General features: G+C 43.3%; 2 long non-coding RNA genes across 2 annotated transcripts; both read right to left on the bottom strand.

The window, feature by feature from the left end:
* Positions 1 to 1,328: 1,328 nt before the first annotated feature.
* LOC119867304 lies at positions 1,329 to 19,385 on the bottom strand. The gene is made up of 3 exons (XR_005383115.1): positions 19,250 to 19,385; positions 14,041 to 14,152; positions 1,329 to 1,386 (listed from the first exon to the last, which is right to left on the bottom strand). It is a non-coding gene; the product is annotated as an uncharacterized LOC119867304 (long non-coding RNA).
* Positions 16,459 to 18,327, bottom strand: LOC119877829. Its single transcript, XR_005383113.1, has 2 exons — positions 17,284 to 18,327; positions 16,459 to 17,187 (listed from the first exon to the last, which is right to left on the bottom strand). It is a non-coding gene; the product is annotated as an uncharacterized LOC119877829 (long non-coding RNA).
* Positions 19,386 to 19,512: the final 127 nt, after the last annotated feature.

Genomic DNA, 19,512 nt, shown 5'->3' with positions numbered 1-19,512 from the left:
AAAATGGCTATCCCAGGAAAAGGTGGAAAAACACATTCTATGAGACAGTCTGACTCCCATTTATTCCGTCAGCAGCATCTGTGCTTACTGGAAGGAGATTACCTATGTATTAGGAGATTGCTAATATGTGGTATTAAAAATTAATTCCATTTCTGAATATATTGAACAAGAGGGGATCTTATCAGCCATCTGCTGCTGAGTCCTCTGTTGTCCTGGTTGCTTATATTTATGCTAATGAAAAACCAACCCACAGGGCGGCAGAGACCTTTCATTCTTCTCTCTTCCTCATAGGCATCCTATCTAGGGAAAGGGATGGAGCCTGAAATTAGAGAGCTGCGAATTCAACTTGAGTGGAAAAGTATAAGGAGGCAATCTGGGGCTTGAGGAAGACGGGAGCAGGTGTCACAGAAGAATTTCCTCAAATACTGATGGCTTTGGTTTCAGGGATAGGAGTTTGTGATCCGGTTGAGAAAAGAGCTTCAAAGTTGTGTTTGAATCTTGACTTCATGTTGTGGAATCTTACTGTTAATTCTGTGGCCTTGCCTTAGTCTCTCCTTTGGCTTGGCATTCATTTCCTCGCCCTAGAGCATCTGATCTCTGAAACTATAATATAATTTTCGGCAGCTTTAAGGTGAAAGGATCTCAAATTGTTTAAAATATGAAAAAAGGGCAGCCCTGATGGCCCAGCGGTTTAGCGCTGCCTTCAGCCCAGGGCCTGATCCTGGAAACCTGGGATCAAGTCGCACGTCAGGCTCCTTGCATGGAGACTGGAGACTGCTTCTCGCTCCGCCTGTGCCTGTGCCTCTCTCTCTCTCTCTCTCTCTATCTTGAATAAATAAAAATCTTTTAAAAAATTATGAAAAAAGCTCTAATGTTTCAGCCACTCAACATACTATACAGCTAAATCAGTCTCATAATTATTACCTCTATCATTCTTTTTTAAACCTTATTCACAGATCAGGAAAAACTTAGAACTTTTTTTTCCTTCAAAAATATCTAAGGGGTGCCTGGGGTGGCTCAGTCAGTTGAGTGTCCGACTCCTGATTTCAGCTTCAAAATCCCTGGGTCAGAGTCCCTGCTCAGAGTGGAGTCTGCTGGAGATCCTCTCTCTGCTCCTTCCCTGGCTTGCTTGCTCTTTCCTTCTCTCTCCCTCTCAAACAAACAAATAAAATCTTTAAAAATATCTAAGATTAGAAATAGTACATGTCCTGTATTTTTTTTTAATAAATAGAAAGGAGGGGATCCCTGGGTGGCTCAGCGGTTTAGTGCCTGCCTTTTGCTCAGGGCATGATCCTGGAGCCCCAGGATCGAGTCCCACGTCGGGCTCCCAGCATGGAGCCTGCTTCTTCCTCCTCCTGTGTCTCTGCCTCTCTCTCTCCTCTCTGTCTATCATGAATAAATAAATAAATAAATAAATAAATAAATAAATAAATAAATAAAAAGGAATACTTTGATCAGCAGAGAGGATGTCTTAGACATGCATACATTGGCAGATCAAAGAAAGATTAATATTTAATACATAGAAATGAACATAAAGGAGTAGAAAGACAAAATTTTTCTTAACCACTACATGTATTTTATGGAATGATCATATATTTTATCTTCTTTCAAAAGCATAACACACAGATATAGTATCAATAATTCCAAGTACCTATTTTGTTAATGGTATATTCTTGAAAATAAATAATAACACCCTACTGCCTTCTACAAAGCACTTCAAAAAGATGTGTTCCTTATGTACGTGTTCATAGCACTCACTCTCAAAAGTGAGGCACACAAGAATCAACCTCAAAACAAACTTTGATTCCTATTTTAACAGTCTGGCATATTTGTAGGAGTAACGTTTTCAAGGAGCCTTATTCAACAAAGCATTAAAGACTTGGTGGGTGGAATTGTGAAAAAAAAAAAAGAAAAAGAAAAAAAAGACTTGGTGGTTATTAACTATAAGGCTTAATTAATCTTTAATATAAAGTTCACCTTTTTCCCTGTTTATATTCTTTACAGTGAACAGTTACATTAGGTCATATTATCCAAAGAATATTAGATGAAGGAATTGTTTATAAAGTGATTTTAACTACTCTGACTGTGAAATACCATGCTCACAAAAAGTATACTCAACACAAATACACAGTATGATTAACAAATCTAAAGTAAATGCCCATGTACCTACTGATGTGGGAAACAAAGGCAAAGAAAAAATTATTAAATTTCCTCACTACCTACAGCCCTTTGACAAGTCCTTGAAACAGGCAGAGTGACCTTCCCCTGGGAGCTCAGCTGCCGCCACGTTGATACCTTGCTGAGGGCAAGAGGCCATCTTAGGCCAAACCCCTACTTTAACATATAAAAATTCCTTGGGAACTTCCTTTATCTCTATCCCCCCCACACACCCCGCAGGATATATGCTCGCGATCACCCCCCTAGCCCATAGCCCACCGATCTCCGTCTGAAGGGCCTCATGACTCAGGCTTCATTAGGCAGTAATAAATGACCCTTTCTCAACAACAGCTGGCCCCCTCGAGGTCCTGGAAACTTTGCTTCCAAAATTCCTTAGAGGCTTACGCTCTCCCTAACCCCCTCCCACTTTGAAAGTATATAATGGGTCCCTCCTCATGCCCCCAGAGCAGCTCATTCTGTCCACCGGTCCTGTCCTCAGGCTCTAACAAAACCACCTGTTGGCATCAAGACGTCTCAAGAATTCTTCCTTGGCCGTCAGCTTTGAACCCTGATGTCTTTTCCTACATCATCTAATACAGGTCAGACGTAGAGTGCTGACAGCCCTGAGGATGTCCCCCCCACGAGTTTCTTCTTTAACACACCTGTCTTTCTCCATTTGGGATAACCACTGCCATGACTTTCTGTATAATATCTCTTCATTTTCTTTATACCATTTCCACCAATGTTTTTGCCTCTAAAAATATAGTTTATGTGTGTCTTTTTTGATCAGTTGTATTATTTTGTGACTGGCTTCTTTTTTGCAACATTATGCTTATATAATTAATCCACATTGCTGCATAAAGTTATAGTTTGTTCACCTGTGTATACACTAAAATCATATACATATGATTTCATCATATAAATGCATAAAATATATTTATCTATTCCAATGTTAACAAACACTTGGGTTTATTTCCAGGTTTTGGATATTACAAGCAATTCTATTCTGAATATTCTTATAATGTACCCTGGTGAAGCGGGAGGGCATGGTTCTTGTCTCACAGAGTCGAAGAATGAATCTTGTGGACAAAAGAGAGTGAGTAAAGGGATAGAAGTTTATTAAGCAAGGACCAGAGAGAGCTCTCAGGAGTGAGAGGGACCTGACAGGTTGCCACTGAGGGCTTGTAGGGTGGGTCTTTTATTGAAAGCCAACCAAGGAATCTAAATCCTTTTAACACCTCTAGTGACATCACCATTGTGAGGATTAGTGATACCACCTTCAAGGGCTTACTTCCTTTTTAGTGTTATAGGTCATTCTTTGTTGGTCACAAGTAGCTGTTATAACAAGACCCACCTCTGGCACCTAGGACAGGATGGTCTGGTTTGTTTATCTCTGGTTTACTTTCATCTCCACATTTTTGGGATTTTTGTGAGCCTAATTCCATGGCCCCCTACCTACCTATCTCTCTCTATTTAGCCCTGCCTGTTCCTTACTCACTGGTACAAAAGTGCACAAGTTTCTCTAGATGTCAAAAACTGGAGAGCGTATACCCTGCTTGCAAGCCCACAAGTCAATCTGCCACAGTTTCATGTAGACTGGTAGCAGATTGAGATTTCTGAGTCAAAGGACAATTTCTCACAGCAACAGTAATAAGCAGAGAGTCAGCATCTCCACCAGTTCCCTGAGCCTTAATTATTCCCAAAAGATGACACAAAGAGGGCCAGATGGATGCCTATAAACACAGTGGGCTACACTACCGAAGAGGAACCCTAAGCTCAGGCAACTCAAACTTTTTATAATAGACAGTAAGCCTGACCAACTTTTGTTCCAGTAGGGACACTATCTCTATCTTCCAAGTCTATTTTCTGCACAAATATTCTGGAAAAGTAGGAAGAAAGACAGTTAGTAGCTCTGCCCAAAAGATGTATAGAAATGTAAGAAAGCCATGGAGAATTATCTCCCAATATTAGGAAAAGATTGTTTTTATGAGAAAATTAACCTTCCTATTTTCTTTCTACATTAATTTTTTAAAGAAACATGAGTTTGTAAAAATATTAAGGTTTCCACTTACACATATATTTTAAAACATGAAATGAATTATTAGAGGTTAAGAGTTTAATTTTCTTTTAATTCTAAATTTCATGGCTTAAAGATAGCTTAGAAGAGGATTTTTGTTTATTTTCTTACTTAAAGCTAGTGAAATACAGTTCTCCACAAACTGTTCTTTATTTCCTCAAATTCTTAAGAAAAATTCAATTCTCTAATCCATTTTAGGCAACATTTCATCACTGTAAATGCAACTGTAAATGGACTAATCATTTGCACAGGGGACAAAAGCGAGTCATCACACATAAGAGAGGAAAATACTAGATTGATCATAACTGAAATTCATTCCCAGCAGCAAGGTGAGCTTTAGGTGCCATCATGACGCCCCCCCCCCCCCATCACGTCATTTTTAGCTCGAATTTCTCCCCTATCAAAGCTCTCCTGCACTGCCATGTTTTTCAGAGAAGTTGGCCTTAAAAACAGATTACATTAAGTAATAGCCTTGTTCAAGCAACCATGGAATTTGGCAAATGTTACAAATCAGGTTGTGTTTTGTTGCTGTTGTTTTTTAAACATCACCAGCTGTATTGAACATGTCTTTTTACTCTGATGCTTTGACATCTTGCATAACAATAGAAAAGACCGTCCTTTCCAAGGTTAGCCAACTTCCTAGAGATAGCAAACAGCTTGCCTGGGAGCATGCTTTTCATATGCAAACCAACCAATGCAAAGCTGAAACCCACAACTACCTTCTTTATCTAGGTAGCTCTTTTCTCAGGGCCATTATCCATCCACCCTAGGGCCAGGTACCAGACAACTAGAGACAGCCCCTATTTCCCAGAGCCCACCAAAATTATTCGAACTAGCCAATCCTAAACCTGTTTACCTTTACCTCACTTATTCTCTATCAGTCTTCCAGAAATCTTAGTCAATGTAACAAAGCAAGACATTTCAAGAAAGAAAAAGAATATCTAGCTCTCAGATTTTAGTTTCTAAATACCCTCCTCCAGTGAAAGGAACCAGGGCTCTTGGAGGAACGGTTCTTGTCCATATTGCCTTCTGCTTCTTCTGCTTTTGACCAGTCCTGGTTTTTCCTCATGTGGCCCAGTATGGCATGCCATGCTTCCTGTTTCTAAAAATTGATGAGTTGGGATCCCTGGGTGGCGCAGCGGTTTGGCACCTGCCTTTGGCCCAGGGTGCGATCCTGGAGACCCAGGATCGAATCCCACATCGGGCTCCCGGTGCATGGAGCCTGCTTCTCCCTCTGCCTGTGTCTCTGCCTCTCTCTCTCTCTCTCTGTGTGACTATCATAAATAAATAAAAATTTAAAAAAAATAAATAAAATAAATAAAAATAAAAATTGATGAGTATAAAAATTTCTTCCTTCATGACATTCATTTCTGTGTCTATGTGTCTTGCTCTACCTGATTAAAACAAATTTCAGGGACATTTTAAAACACCAGCACACCTCTTAGTGCCATCAGCTCTAACTACACCCTATCCACACAAACATTTTTATAGTCATCCAGAGGTCCCTCTGTTCCTGCTTATTTTCTCAGAAATAATGAAGGTAGAGAGATAGAAATAATGGTTTAGAAATAATGAAGGTAGAGAGAGCACACACTTTTGATTATATCTTAAATATAAGAAAAGTAGACAATAAAGGGTGAAGCTCAGCATAAACTTCGGCCAAACCAATTTACAGCTAGGCTATACCTAAGGAAGAATTCCTGTAAAATTACCTAGTTTTCAGAAGTTTTTTAAATGGGTTGCTGAGGACAACAAAATTGGTTGTTCACACACCCCTTTCTGCTAATCCCTATATGTTCCATTGTATTTCTCTCTGTGACACACAGAAATGGAGATCATGGGTCTTTCCAAAGTTGGGACTCTCCTGTAATTAGTTTCTCAGAGATTTTGCAATTGGTTTTCTGGGTAAGAGTTCTTGAGGGGTGAGTAAGACCATAGCCTATTTTGCCATGAGCCTTGTAGGGGTGATTCAGGTTTCATATCTAGGGAACATTTCCCTAGCTGCAGTGAGCTAGAACTGGCAAGCCCCAGTTAGAACAAAAGAACCTGCTATAGGTAGCATATAGGTAAAATCTAGAAGACCCCTGGAGAATCTTAAGAGAATGTTGAGTTGAATAGACTTATCACTTATGATGAAATTTAAGAAGATATCGATTCAGATTTATTATAGAGCCAGATTCGGTATTGAGAGCTTGAGAGGAAATCCAGCAAGAGTTTGATAAGCAATTATTACTCAAGGAAAAGATGAAAGAGAGGAACACAGACACCTAGGAAAGAGTGCTGCATATGGTTATGGCTGGGCTACTAAAGGAATTAAAATGCACAGAGAAGAAAGAGAAATGCTCATGAATGAAAAGAAGGACAGAAGATCCTCTCAGTTTCTCACTATGCTTAATAAGAAAGGCAGACCACTGATCTGAAAAGATCACAGGCAGGAAGATCAAGAGGGAAAGAGACAGAATGACTCTGCATAGGCCAGTGATTTGGATAGTATCTAGACAAGGAAGCAAAGTCTGTCTTCCTATGGTGGCTCCACACTTTTACAAAAGCCTGTCCGTATAAATGAGATTAGGACATCTATTTATCCAGAAATGTTCCAGAAGCAAAGAAAGAACTGCACAGGTCATATAGAAAAGCACATTAACCATTTAACCAAATCCAAGAGTAAATTTGGGAATCCTATCTAGGAACAAAACAAGACAAGTAGGAGAACAGCAAAAGAGCAGTCAGTCACTTGCTGAATCACATGGGAAATGACTAAAGACACTGCAGAGACAACAATGACAGTCTCCCTAGCGTAATATCTCAAACTTCAAGGTAATAAACTGAGCATGCCCCAGCCTCCCCATTCCACAAAGTTTCAAAAATAATAGTTCTCAAGCCTGTCTCCCAGATAGTCTCCAGTACTTTCATTTGCCAGACACCATCAAAAGATCAAGGAGCAAAGAGAGAATAATGGATGCTGTGAGTAGCTGAGTGACTATAAGCATGACAAAATAAAAATGGAAACACTGCATTTAATTTGACTTTCCTTAAGAAAGGTAATGGACCACAAAGGTAGACTTAGGGAACTCAACTACTTATTAAAATGTAATAACATTTTTTAAGGAGCCCCAGAGATGAAGAGAGAGATAAAGGGGCAGAAGGTTTATTCAAACAAATTATATTGAAAACTTCCCTAATCTGTGGAAGGACACAGACATCAAAATGCAGGAAGCACAGAGAACTCCCATTAAATTCACCAAAAGCTGACCATCGCCAAGGCATATCATAGTCAAATTCACAAAATATACGGACAAGGAAAGAATCCTGAAAGCAGCAAGGGAAAAAATGTCCTTAACCTAAATGAGAAGACAGATCAGATTCACAGTGGATCTGCCCACAGAGAGTTGGCAGGCCAGAAAGAAGGAGAAGGAAATACTCAATGTACTAAATGAGAAAAATATGCAGCCAAGAAATCTTATCCAGCAAGGTTGTCATTCAGAAGGAGAGATAAAGAATTTTCCAGACAAATAAAAACTAAAGGAGTTGGTGACCATTAAAGCAGCCCTGCGGGTTTGGGATCCCTGGGTGGCGCAGCGGTTTGGCGCCTGCCTTTGGCCCAGGGCGCGATCCTGGAGACCCGGGATCGAATCCCACGTCGGGCTCCCCGGTGCATGGAGTCCTGCGTCTCCTCTGCCTGTGTCTCTGCCTCTCCTCTCTCTCCTGTGTGTGACTATCATAAATAAATAAAAATTTAAAAAAAAAAAAAAATAAAAAAAATAAAAATAAAGCAGCCCTGCAAGAAATTTTAAGGAGTACTCTTTTAAAATTTATTTATTTATTTATCTATTTATTTATTTATTTGAGAGAGAGAGAGCACAAGCAGAAGGAGTGGCAAAGGGATAAGCAGACTCCCTGCTGAACACTGAACCTGATGTGAGGCTTGATCCTAGGACCCTGGGATCACAACTTGAGCCAAAGGCAGATGCTTAACTGACTGAGCCTCCCAGGCACCCATAAGGGGGACTCTTTGAGTGGAGAACAAAAGATCAAGAGCAACAAAGACTAGAAATGACCAGAGAACATCACCAGAGACACCAACTCTACAGGTAACACAATGATCTTTCATCACTCTGAATGTAAATGGACTAAATAGGTCCAATCAGAAGACATAAGGTATCAGAAAGGATAAAAAAAAAAAAAAAAAAAAAACAAGACACATCGACATGCTGCCTACATGAGATTCATTTTAGACCTAAAGACACATGAAGACTGAAAGTGAGAGTATGGAGAACCATCTAGAATGGTAACGGACATCAAAAGAAAACCAGAGTAGCCATATTTACATAAGACAAATTAGATTTTGAAACAAAGACTGTCATAAAGGATGAAGAAGGGGGATCCCTGGTTGGTGCAGCAGTTTGGCGCCTGCCTTTAGCCCAGGGCGCGATCCTGGAGACCAGGGATCGAATCCCATGTCGGGCTCCCGGTGCATGGAGCCTGCTTCTCCCTCCTCCTGTGTCTCTGCCTCTCTCTCTCTCTCTCTCTGTGTGACTATCATAAATAAATTTTAAAAATTTTCTTAAAAATAATAAAAAGAAAAAGAAAAATGTGTTAATTAAAAAAAAAAAGGATGAAGAAGGGCATAATATCATAATTAAGGGGTCTATCCATCAAGAAGATCCAACAGTTACAAATTTTTATGCCCTCAACTTGGGAGCACCCAAATATATACATCAATTAATAATAAACATAAAGAAACTCATTGATAATAATACAATAATAGTAGAGGGCTTTAATACCCCACTTACAGCAATGGACAGATCATCTAAGCAGAAAATCAATAAGGATATAATGACTTTGAATGACACACTGGACCAGATGGACTTACCAGATATATTCAGAACATTTCATCCTAAAGCAGCAGAATACACATTCTTCTCAAGTGTACATGGAACATTCTCCAGGATAGATCACATACTGGGTCACAGATCAGGCCTCAACAAGTACAAAAAGATCGTGATCATACCACACATATTTTCAGACCACAACACTGTGCTAGAAGTCAACCACAAGCAAAAATTTGGAAAGACCACAAATACATGGAGGTTAAAGAACATCCTACTAAAGAATGAATAGGGTAACCAGGAAATTAAAGAAGAATGTAAAAAGAAACATGGAAGCAAAAGAAAATGAAAGCATGACAGCTCAAAACCTTTGGGATGCAGCAAAGATGGTCCTAAGAGAGAAGTGTATTGTAATACAGACCTACCTCAAGAAGTATGAATAGTCTCAAATACACAACCTAACCTCACACCTAAAGGAGCTAGAAAAGGAACAGCACACAAAGCCTAAAGCCAGCAGAAGGAGGGAAATGGTAAAGACAAAGCAGAAATAAATGCTATAGAAACAAAGAAAACCAGTAGAATGGATTAGGGAACTAAGAGTGGGTTCTTCAAAAGGAATAATAAAATTGATAAACCCTAGTCAGACTTATCAAAAAAGCAAAGAAAAAGGACACAAATAGATAAAATCATGAAGGAAAGAGGAGAGATCACAACCAGCACCACAGAAATACAATTATAAGAGAATACTATGATAAAATATATGCCAACAAACTGGCAACCAAGAAGAAATGGACAAATTCCTAGAAACTTACAAGCTACCAAAACTGAAACAGAAATAAATAGAAAATCTGAACAGATCCATAACCAGCAAAGACACTGAGTCAGCAATCAAAACTCTCTCAGCAAATGGAAGTCCTGGCTGCTTGGCCTCTGAGCAGTTCTACCAGACATTTAATGAACAGTTAATACCTATTCTTCTCAAACTCTTCCAAGAAATAGAAATGGAAGGAAAACCTCCAAACTCATTCTACGAGCTTGATTCGAAAACCAAGGACTCCACCAAAAAAGGGAATTACAGGCCAATATCCCCAATGAACATGGATGCAAGAATCCTCAATAAAAATACCAGCAAATCAAATCCAATAGTACATTAAAATAATCACTCACCACGATCAAGTGGGATTTATTCCTGGGCTTCAGAGGTGGTTCGATATTCACAAATCAATCAATGGGATACACCATATCAACAAAAGAAAGGATAAGAACCATATGATCCTCTCAATAGATGCAGATAAGGTATTTGACAAAATACAACATCCTTTCCTCATAAAAACTCAATGGATGAGGATGGATGAAACATACGTCAATATCATAAAGGTCATATATGGAAGGCACACAAGTAATATCATCCTCAATGAGGAAAATTTGAGACCCTTTCCCCTAAGATCAGGAACACACGACAAGGATGTCCACTCTCCAATCACTACTTAACATAGTACTTGAAGTCCTAGCCTCAGCAATCAGGCAACGAAAAGAAATAAAAGGCCTCCAAATTGGTAAGAAAGAAATCAAACTTTCACTCTCTGCAGATGACATGATACTCTGTAGAGAATCTGAAAGAGTCCAGCAAGAAATTTCTAGACTCATACATGAATTTAGGAAAGTTGAGGGATATAAAATCACCGTGCAGAAATCTGTTGCATTTTTATGCAATAACAAGGAAGCAGCAGAAAAAAGAAATCAAGGAATCAATCCCATCTGTAAGTATAATAAAAATAATAAGATACCTAGGAATAAATATAACTAAAGAAGTAAAAGTTCTATACCCTGAAAACTATAGAACACTGATGAAAGTAACTGAAGAGGACACAAAGAAATGGAAAAACATTCTTCACTCATGGATTAGCAGAACAAATATTATTAAAATGTCTATGCTACCCAAAGCAATCTACATATTTATGCAAGCCCTATCAAAACACAAAGAGCATTTCTCACAGAGGTAGAACAAACGATCCTAACATTCGTGTGGAACCACAAAGGACCATGAATAGCCAAAGGAATCCTGGAAAGGAAAACGAAACTGGAGGCATCACAATTTCAAATTTCAAGCTACACTACAAAGCTGTAACCATCAAGACAGTGTGGTCCTGGCACAAAAACAGACACACACATCAATGGAATGGAATAGAGAACCCAGAAATGGACCCACAACTATATGGTCAACTAGTCTTTGACAAAGCAGGAAAGAATATCTGCTGGAAAAACAATCTCTTCAACAAATGGTGCTGGGAAAACTGGGCAGCTACACGCAGAAGAATTAAACTGGACCAATCTCTTACACCATACACAAAGGTAAACTCAAAATGGATGAAAGACCTAAATGTGAGACAAGAAACCATCAAAATCCTAGAGAAGAACACAGGCAGCAATCTCTGTGACTTCAGCGATAGCAATTTCTTATTAGACATGTAATTAGAGGCAAGGACAAGAGCAAAAAATGAACTAATGGACTTACTCAAGACAAAAAGCTTCTGCACAGCCAAGGAAACAATCAACAAAATTAAAAGGTGGTCTACAGAATGGAAGAAGATGTTTGGAAATGATGTAGCTGATAAAGGGTTAGTATCCAAAATCTATAAAGACCTTAGTGAACTCAACCCACTCAAAACAAATAATCCAGTTAATAAATGGGCAGAAGACATGAATGGACACTTTTCCAAAGAAGACATCCAGATGGCCAACAGACACATGAAAAGATGCTCAACATCTCTCATCTCTGGGAAATACAGATCAAAACCACAATGAGATATCATTTCACCCACATCAGAATGGCTAAAACTGTCAGCAAAGGAAACAATAGATGTTAGCGAGGATGTAGATAAAGAGGGACCCTCTTACACTATGGGTGGGGTGCAAACTGGTGCAGCCACTCTGGAGAACAGTATGGAGGTTCCTCACAAAGTTAAAAATAGAGCTACCCTATGACCCAGCAATTGGACTACTACTCAAAGGATACAAAAAATACAGATATGAAGGGGGTACATGCACCCAATGTTTATAGCAGGATTGTCAACAATAGCCAAACGATGGAGAGACACCAAGTGTCCACTGACTGATGAATGGATAAAAAAGATGTGGTGTATGTACAACCGCATATCACTCGGCCATCAGAAAGAATGAAATCTTGCCATTTGCAACAATGTAGATGGAGCTAGAGTGCATTATGCTAAGTGAAATAAGTCACAGAAAGACAAGTACCAAATGATCTCACCCATATGTGGAATCTAAGAAAGAAAACAGATGAACATATAGGAACAGGGAAAAGGACAAAAGGAGAGAGGGAAATAAGCCATGTGTAACTCCTAACAATAGAGAACAAAGGGAAGGTTGATGGAGGGAAGTGGTTGAGAGGCCTAGATGGGTGATAGGTGTCAAGGAGGGCACTTGTGATGGGCACTGGGTGCTGTATGTATGTGATGGATCACTGAATTCTCCTCCAAAACCACTATTGTGCTATATGTTAACTAACAAAATTGAAATTTTAAAAAAAATTGACTTTCCTTGTCCACAAGACAATTGTTTCTTCTGAATAAAATAAGTCATGACCTTGAAGTCCTAGAAGTTGTACAAACAATGTTTAGAGTTGATGGGATTAAAACTCTGTGTTTAGTCATTTCAGAGCCTCAGCAGTGGGTCTCCAAATAGATCATGTTCATTTTCTGTCTCAGCACTTCCACTCACCATTTTTGTCCTCTTCACTGCATCCTCTAAACTCCGCTCTCCAAAAACAACCTTCAGGTTTCCACTCCAACTCCTTTGAAGTGATTACTTCCCCCCCCCCTTTACTTAAAGATAACCTCCTAATTTTTAAATTCTGTCAGTTACCGCCACAGAGATTACCAGCTACTCATGTTCTGACTGGTCCATGTGCGCTAAGTGCCATTTCTCAACTAGCTCACCAGATCTTAGAGGAGAGGTACCGCATCTCCCTCTACCCCCTTGGAGTTCCGAGGCCATTTGGAGTAGCATGAAGGCAGAAAATAAACCCTCCACAAAGAACGGTGGGTAGAGGGGCACCTGGCTGGCTCAGTTGGGGAAGCATCTGCCTTCAGCTCAGGTCATGATCCCAGTGTCCTGGGATGGAGCCCTGTCTGCTTGTCCCTTTGCTCATGCTGTCTCTCTCAAATAAATCCACAAAAATCTTAAAGAAGAAAAAAGATTTGTTTTTAGAGGCTCCTCTATGATGTCTTAGCTCACAACATTTTTTTCACTTTAAAATGGGATAGTACAACAGGCTGAAGGTAAAACTTCACTAATTAAAAGAAGCATTATTAAGAGCCTGGCTCAGAAGAGTTCAGTTTAATATTCAGAATTTTCCTGACCCGGTATGGGCAAACACCAAAAATGTGACCTGGTCCTGCCACTACAGAGCTGTTCTTATGTGGAGCGAAGGCACAAGCGGTTGAGGTGAGTGTTCTGGAATCAGAATACCTTGGAGCCACCCCACCATTTAACCACCAGAGGCAATTTTTGCATTTGCAAGATGAGCTTATTAATGGTACCCTGACTCGGAAAGATGATACTGGGACTTAAGGAGAAAATACATATAAGAATCTTAACAGAGTGCTTGGCACATAGTATTTGCTACATGTTAGCTAGTTGGAACCCTTCCTCATCTATTGGAGGTCCCAGCTCTTTCTGAGGGGCACTTAGTTCTAATCAATATTAAAGACATTTGCTAAGCTAAAGTTACATGATTATTACATAGAGTTGTACATTCACCTTGATTTATGTTTTGAATAAATGTAAAAACAAGAAACGCTTAATGACTCTTTATTGTCATGTAAAAGTCAGTCTTTGTGTAACACTCACCATGAGCATGAGGAGGTTATTCAAATAAAAAAGTTTTGGGTACATATGATAACTGAGACACCATACTAGGCACTGGATAGATAGAAAGAAAAAAAAAATACTAACCAGACATATCTTCTGAATTTGTAAAAAGCAACAATATTCAGAGGCAGAGAAATCAAGAAGAGTTGTGTACACTGACGCCTCCATTTTCTTTCAGTAAGTACTTTCCTTCAGGCTGAGGATACACAAGAAAATATGGGACTTGGTCAACGAACTTCAGGAAACAATCAGGTTGGAAAGTCAGGCTATAAACAATTATTTAAAACTTCATGAACAAGGGTCCAAGTGAGTGATACAAAAAGTAAGTCAGTGTGAACAACCGAAGATTTAGTGGTAGTGGCTGTGAAGGGGTTACCCTGGTTTAAAAACTGGTTCTGCTGGGGTAGATTTTTACTGTTCAGCCCATTGCTATTGTGCAAATCTTCCTACCACAGCTGATTCCAAACTACTAATGAGATGTCACCGGACACAGAGTCAAGAAGAGATGCATACACTTGGTTCAGGCCCCAGCACACCCACGTTGGGATTTGAAGAGCACCTTGAGGACGGACCGCATGAGGAAAAATAGCACAGGGTAGAAAATGTTCCGCTTTGTGAGGAGCAGCTGCAATCTAGCCCTGGAGTGAGGAGGAGGAGGAAGCCTGGGGTATTTGGGAGTTGGTGGGAGGTCAGTTTGATTTGAGCATAAGTGGTGAGTTTGGATAAGCATTTAGCAATTTCAAGTAGGGTGGACTACAGGGTCTGAACTTTGTTCAGGTGCAGAAGAGATGCACCAAATTCTTATGAAGAGACAGTTGGCCTTGTGACAGTAATCACGTGAGAGGAGTGATGGGTCTGTCGCACTCTGAGACCTGCAGAACGGGCACAAAATGAGAGCGGCGGGACTCCGGGATGGCCCTGCGTGAAAAGGCAGACAATTCTTTTTTTAAGATTTCGATTTTATTTTATTTTACTTGAGTGAGAGAAAGTGCAGGGGAACGGGGTGAGGGAGAGGGAGCAAATCCCAAGCAGACTCTGTGCGGAGCATGGAGCCCTGGGGCTCTGTTTCACAACCGTGAGATCATGACCTGAGCCCAAACCAAGAGTCCGATGCTCGACCACCTGAGCCACCCAGGCGCCCCGTGAGGAAAACACTTCTGATGGCATCTGAAGGCTTCTCAGATATGGAAGATGAGGAAAGAGAAAAGAGGGTAGTGGCTAAAACTTTCCGTTCCAGGTTTAGAGGAAAATTGTCATCTCACTGACCCACTGAGGAGACACAGTGGAGCAAAAGCTGTTTTATGGGGTCAGAGCCAGTAACTTCAGCCTTCGATGCACCCACTTCAGGTACAGGAGTGTCAGCTTGACACCCGGCCCTTGAGGATTCCACAGGCCACCGAGATGCTGGGCCCGCTCCCCATGACTGGGGCCTGTCTTCCTCCAACCCCAAACCCAACATTGGAACTCTCTCCAATTAAATGATAACAGCAGGAGCTTAAATTCTTTTTCTTGCTGAAATAATCTTACCCTCTCCCGCCCCCTTATCCTTTTTTACCCCTCCCCTCTCCGATTCTGAAGACCTTTCTTTTACAATAAATCTTCTCACTTAAAAAAAAAATCCTTTCCATAATATATTCTGGTACTAAAACAGCATTATAGTGTTATAATTTGTATTTTGAATATCTCGCTTTAGACATCCTGGTATATTTATTATTCTGTCCATTCTCCTAAAAATATCCTGTGGGATATAAGGGAGGGCAGCTATAATTAACCTCGTCCTGTAAATGGAGAACCAAGGCATAACAGATAATTAATATAATCAAGAAACTGATTCAGAGGCGATCTCTGATTTACAAATTCTTTTTCAATATCCTACCGAATAAACAAAATGACGCTTCCAACCGCTTACTTTCCTTAAAAGAAAGAAGCTACCTAAATCTAGTTTCGCCATGTACGGTCATTCTAATTGCATCTCAAAGCAATGTAAGGTAAAAATCTAAAACAAGAATTAGGAATAAATGCCTCCTAATCAAAATCCCATTGCCTTTTTCCAAACTTCACTTGTTTTCTAGGATTATCTACGACAGCCAGAGGGGAAGACTACTAAACAGAATTCTAGAAGATGATGATACTAATGCTTTTTGAGTTTGTGTGCCATAATTTACTACCCAAATAGGATAACCCAGAAAAAATAAAAATAAAAAAAGCACTTAGTTCCCCTTACCGTCTTTAGCTTGGGCATAAAAACCTTATAATTTCTAGTATATGTTTATTAGCAGTAGAGTGTGTTTCAATATAAACCATAAGATATAAAGCCAGAAACTCTGCAAGGCAGTTTCGGGTCCAAAAGGTGCTTACTCCGTAAGTATCTCAAACTGCAGTCTCCTCACGTCTCAGATCCTCAGCGAAAGGCATGCAATCAAGCCTCCACCCCGCGCAGAACGCTTCTAACTTATTAATTCTAACAGAGAAGATAAGGGGAGAGAAACCCTCTGAAGCATGTAAATTCCATTGTTTTAATGTCTAAGTGGTTTTAACCCTACAGGGTAGCTCCCCCACCACTGAGGAGCCCTGGAATGCTCAATGAGGGTCTTCGGTTCTTTGTTTTCAGTCCAACGTAATTATTCTGTGTATGAGCGACTGTTCCTGAAAACAATGGCTCGAAGACCTACACCAACTGTTCTCAACTCCGGGAGGCGGACCTCCGAGCAGCGACCGGGTGACAGGGTCTGAAGCAGTAGGGATGGAAGCACATGGAATACGGACTGGAGTGAGTCACACTCTGCGGGTACAGAATGACGTCAATTAGAGCCACCCTCACTTACCTCGCAGGATTTTTTTTAGTATAATGGATAGAATAAAAAATATTCCTGCCTAATTCAGTAAGTTTTCTAATGTATTTTCCAGTCAACAGACCTAAAATGCAAATTCTATCTTTCTGGCATATTCCTATTTTGCTACTGTGCAAGAATGTTCATACTAAAAAAACAAAAAGCTGGGATCCATTATTTGAATCTTGGTGTGTGCAATGTACTGCACTCTGGTAGCGTTATTACGATTTAATCTCTTGTGATATTTTCATTTTATACATCTTGTAAAATATTCTTTAATCAGCAGACATCAGAACCATATATAATAAAACATGCAAAATCCAGAGAGGAAAGGAAAGGGGATTAGCGAGGATCCTCAGGTTTGGCTGTTCCTGTGGACTCTCTCAAGAGTACGTCCCACCTGCAAAATGCAAATATCGTTCCTTTGTAACTTCCATATTCACGGAAATTTTTTTTGTCAACGTTTAGAATGTTTCGATTAATGGCGAGGTCGTACCTAGGAGCACCTCCAAGTCCTCGGAGAGAGGGCCTCCTAAATGCAAAGCCTCCGTGCTCTCCCTCTGCAGTCAGTCCCAGCTCCCAGGGGGTAATTAAGGGAGGGAGGCGGGGGGTGATGAGGGTCCCTGAGGCCTGGGTGTCCCTGCAGGCCGCTGCTCCGCACGTGCTCGGCACCTGCCTCGGTGCCTTCAGAGTGTGGCAAGCACAAAAAATAAGTAAGCGACTCCCAGATGAAAGGAACGTGTGGAGGCCCTCTATGCAACAGGGGCACCCTGAGACGGCACCAGGCACCCGAGGGGTGCTCGGGAACCACGCAGCCCGCTGCTGACAGACAAAGGAAGGTCCCACACAGTAGGCTCCCACGGTGCGCGAGGGTCTTCGGGCCTCTCCCGGGGGGGTGACTGCAGAGCACCGGCAGGGAACACACACGTTCTCTGATTTCTTGCCCTTAAGGAGCAAGTTGCTTAGTGCTCAAAACCGCACATTGCTGGGCTCCTGGTTGGCTCAGTCAGGGGAGCACGTGACTGTTGATCTCAGGGTTGTGAGTTCGAGTCCCATGTTGGGCTGTAGAAATTAATTAAAAATGAAATCACAGTTTTAAATAAAATCTCCCATGGGAAACTACCTGGTGTTTAAACTTTGACCAAGCTGAGACCATCCCCAGGGGCATGAAGTTGTTCTTGTCCCATCCGAGTGTGGCCAGGTCATTTTTGTCTCCTCGCTGGGTGTGGTGGGTCGTTCAGGGCCTACTCTCCCACGATTCCATTTGTCAGACCGAATGCAGACGTGTCTTCCTCCGGATCATATTCAGGACTTTTAGCTCTAGAACCTTAGTGACTCCTAGTGATGTGGCCACACGGTCACAGTCTACACACGTGGGAGGTATGTCGACCAAGGTTGCGGCTCGCTTCCTGGAGTGGGGACCCAAAGGGACATCTGAAAGTCTTCGCGTGGTTTCTCGGGCTGTTGAAGCGCCCGCGCCCCCGCGACCCCTGAACCGTGCGGAGGCTCGGCGGCGTGGGGCCAGGTCGGTCCTCCGACGATGACCCTCGGGTTTCCGGGCCCCCCCCGACGGCGTCCTGCCCCAGGTGCCCCCACTGCCGCTGCCACCGCGTCCTCGCATCGCCGCCCCCCCCCCCCCGACGTCAGCCTCCCCAGGTGCCGCCACCGCCCGCCGCAGCCACCGCCTCCTCGCATCACCGCCCCCCCCCGACGTCGGCCTCCCCAGGTGCCCCCACCGCCCGCCGCTGCCACCGCGTCCTCGCATCGCCGCCCCCCCCCCCCCGACGTCGGCCTCCCCAGGTGCCCCCACCGCCCGCCGCTGCCACCGCCTCCTCGCATCACCGCCCCCCCCCGACGTCGGCCTCCCCAGGTGCCCCCACCGCCCGCCGCTGCCACCGCCTCCTCGCATCACCGCCCCCCCGACGTCGGCCCTCCCCAGGTGCCCCCACCGCCCGCCGCTGCCACCGCCTCCTCGCATCACCGCCCCCCCCGACGTCGGCCTCCCCAGGTGCCCCCACCGCCCGCCGCTGCCACCGCCTCCTCGCATCGCCCGCCCCCCCCCCCCCCACCGACGTCGGCATCCCCAGGTGCCCCCACCGCCCGCCGCTGCCACCGCCTCCTCGCATCGCCGCCCCCCCCCCCGACGTCGGCCTCCCCAGGTGCCCCCACCGCCCGCCGCTGCCACCGCCTCCTCGCATCACCGCCCCCCCCGACGTCGGCCTCCCCAGGTGCCCCCACCGCCCGCCGCTGCCACCGCGCCCTCGCATCGCTGCCCCCCGACGGCTTCCTGCCCCGCCGGCCGGCAGAGGGGCCGAGAGGGTCCAGGAGCCGGGGGCGGGGTCCACGCGGACACGGGGCGGCGGGGGGGGGGGGGTACGGAGCGGGGAGAGGCTGCGCCTGCGGGAGGCGGGCGCCAGGCGTCGGTGGGCGCGCTCGGGCCTCCCAGCCACCTGGCTGCCCACCTGGCGACTGGAAACGGCGACTTCTCCCGAGGTCACGTTACTTCAGGGCTGGGATCGCGGCTCGGGCCTGGGCCACGTCGGCCTGGCGTCCCGGAGGCCCGTCGGGGCAGCGCGGCGAGGGCCCGAGGAGCCGGCGGGGCTGGCCCGCCCCCAGGGGAGCCCGAGCTGCGGACCGCGCGGCGTCCGGACACCGTGGGGCGCTGAATCTGCCCCCGCCCGCCCCGGGATCCTGGGACCAAAACATACAAGAAGAAAATAAAATA

Source organism: Canis lupus, chromosome 33, assembly GCF_011100685.1.
Source record: "Canis lupus familiaris isolate Mischka breed German Shepherd chromosome 33, alternate assembly UU_Cfam_GSD_1.0, whole genome shotgun sequence".
Taxonomy (NCBI): domain Eukaryota; kingdom Metazoa; phylum Chordata; class Mammalia; order Carnivora; family Canidae; genus Canis; species Canis lupus.
This window is presented reverse-complemented; position numbering and strand designations above follow the sequence as displayed.